Source organism: Helianthus annuus, chromosome 11 (genome assembly GCF_002127325.2).
Source record: "Helianthus annuus cultivar XRQ/B chromosome 11, HanXRQr2.0-SUNRISE, whole genome shotgun sequence".
NCBI classification, from domain to species: domain Eukaryota; kingdom Viridiplantae; phylum Streptophyta; class Magnoliopsida; order Asterales; family Asteraceae; genus Helianthus; species Helianthus annuus.
The window spans coordinates 186575807-186578981 of NC_035443.2; the positions used below are offsets into that span (position 1 = coordinate 186575807).

Here is a 3175-nt window from a genome sequence, read left to right on the forward strand (position 1 = left end):
CAAAAACTCACTCACTAAATATACTCCTAATTTTTTTGAAGTTTAAGTTTCAAATATATATATATGTAAAGGGTAGGGTACAAATTACCTAATCATACATTACATACGCGACAATATTAGCCATACGCGTGTCCTGATTCATTTTTTCTTTAATAAGGTTAAATCAAACAATTAATTCAATTAATTAATCTGAGGGCAAATTCGTCTCTTCATTCAATCAGCGAAAAGTTCGTTACACTAATATCCCAGTAATTATCATTCGAATCAGTTTCAAATTTTCCATAATTATGATTCGTATCAGAGCGATGTTACTCAGTTCTTTTAATTCCCTTATGATCTGCAATTAAAAATTCGCATGTGTATAATAAAAATTTCGCATGTATATGTTTACGTGATAATAATAAATTCGCTTGTGTTTGTTACTTTTGGTTTACATGATAATAATAACTTTTGAATTCGCAGGTTCATATTACATTATAATAAGATTTCGCATGTGCATGTTTGATACATATGAAAATGCATCTTGACCAATGTAATGGGAATCGCATGTGCATGTTACTTTATAATATTTTTGCATGTGTTGATACAAATGAAAATTGCATGTTAGACTAATGAAATGTTTACAGATTATATTGAATCGCATGTGATATTGTGATCCAAGGAAATGAAAATGGATGTTTACAAATTAAATGGAATCGCATGTGATATTGTGATCCAAGTAATGAAAATGCATGTTTACAAATTAAATGTAATCGCATGTGATATTGTGATCCAAGGAAATGAAAATGGATGTTTACAAATGAAATGGAATCGCATGTGATCAAAGGAAATGGAAATGCGTGTTGAAAAATAAAAATGGGAATCGCATGTGTTGCAAAAAACAATGTTCGCATGTTATTTTTAATGCAAAAATCGCATGTTGTAAAAAAAAATACCAACATCGCATGTTGTAAACAATGTTCGCATGTTATGTTACGCCCTAACACGTTTTACCTTAAAAATGACGCAGCGGAAAAGAGCTTTAAAAATTTACATTTCTAGACGTTATATATTTCAACTATATGGTCGATCTATCCGTGCAATCCTTGCTCTTGACTCGATTTACGTCCGCTTCACCTCCTAAGTAGTAGAAGAAGTCCGTGTATCACCTGTGGGCGTCACATACAACTTAGCCATTAGTCAACGAAAACATCATATAACATTAAAACTCATATAATTAAGGATTGAATAACGTTTGACAATTTAACTTTAGTTCATCCAACTATCCTTACTCATCCTCTTATTCCGGGTTGGGCTTAAATTTCATAAGAATCCGATGTACTCATTCCTGCATTACATACCGACCTCAAACGCATAATTAGTAACGTTAAAATTCGAACATATCAATTCATGCATGCATACGTACTTACATACAAACATACATACACATCTACATACACACATGCCTTTCCTACAACTTTACTTACGTGCATACCCTCATATATGTCCTTACACATACATACATACACAACTACATACGTACATACCTTTCCTACATCTTTACATAATCATACAATATTTACATGGGACTTAGACTTTGATTTATAGCCCATAAACATCTAAGGATCTATCAAATCATGTTTAGAAAACCCGCCGTAGTCCACGGGTAACAAACCGAAGCCTACGATACATAAATCAACTTAAATAACAAGATTTCAGCTTTTGAGACTTGGGGAGGCCGTCGGCGACGGCCCTAGAGGCTTCGGCGACGGGCCTTGCCTTTACCCGTAGCCAGAAACACCCGTAAACAGCTAAATAAGGCGTCTGGCAAAACTGATGTTGTTTTGTCGTTCGTACGCGCTAAAACGCGCATAACTTTTGAACCGTTTATCCGTTTAACCTCTCGTTTCTTCCTACATGCTTGTAAATTCACATTCTATCATATTAACTTAAAATCCTACCTCCGGATTAAGGAAATTCTTAACTTAGAATCCCACATTTAGGTACCATATTACTACATATTCTTTAGGATCCCACATTCAGGTACCATATTACTACATATTCTTTAGGATCCCACATTCAGGTACCATATTACTACATATTCTTTAGGATCCCACATTTAGGTACCATATTACTACATATTCTTTAGGATCCCACATTTAGGTACCATATTACTACATATTCTTTAGGATCCCACATTTAGGTACCATATTACTACATATTCTTTAGGATCCCACATTTAGGTACCATATTACTACATATTCTTTAGGATCCCACATCTAGTTTATTATTATTTATTGTGTCTTTTATCTTTGGGGTGTTACACGTTATGGGTATTCGTGCATATAAAGATCTATGACATACAAAACCCTATACTCCTCACTTTCATACTTGACCAAAACATTACACCAATCGATTAGCTTGTTTCTAAACTACTTTTAAGATCGTTTGCCCAATATACCCATCAAGGGCGTTTTGGTCAACTTTATTCCCATCATTTAAGACGAAGGACTTCATCACATATTTGATCTCAACATCATGTTTAATTAATTAAAACATTATATTACTTAAACAAACTAAGAAGTGATTACGGAAATCACTTACCTTGTGCATCCGTGTTCATACCCGCTTGCTTGCCTCATCTTGACCCGTTAGCCTTCCATGCTTGGTCCATGCTAGTGTGGTTCCTATTCTTTCATGCCGTCATGCCATAATAATGTTAGTATTCATGCTCATTCATATTAACACACATTTTCCAACTCTTATCTACATTGACTTTCACTAACACGCATACGACATGATTGGTCAACCACATAGTTTCAATATCCTTGAAATCTAAATTCGTTATCACACATAACACATAATTGATCTAACACATATTCCATGATCTCTCGATTCTTATATTTGTGTCAAAATGCCTAACCATGCTATGGATTCTCTGTTGACTTTCAGAAAGTCAACCTTCTAGCATATAACTTCCAATTTCGAACACGCATTTATGTTGATATAATAGACCATATTAATGACATCATATTAATTTCATACATAATGTTGTATAACACATACAACTACATGATCACCTAGTCACATACACAATATACACATACTTATGTTTTCATAACTCTACATTCGACAACCGCATTGTTCAACATTCACTTAATCAAAATTATCATCTTACATACGTACACGACATAAC

At 33.9% G+C, this 3175-nt stretch overlaps 1 long non-coding RNA gene across 1 annotated transcript; it reads right to left on the reverse strand.

Annotated features, from left to right (window-relative positions):
- Nucleotides 1–871: 871 nt before the first annotated feature.
- Nucleotides 872–1953, reverse strand: LOC110863737. Its single transcript, XR_004873381.1, has 2 exons — nt 1272–1953; nt 872–1148 (listed from the first exon to the last, which is right to left on the reverse strand). It is a non-coding gene; the product is annotated as an uncharacterized LOC110863737 (long non-coding RNA).
- Nucleotides 1954–3175: the final 1222 nt, after the last annotated feature.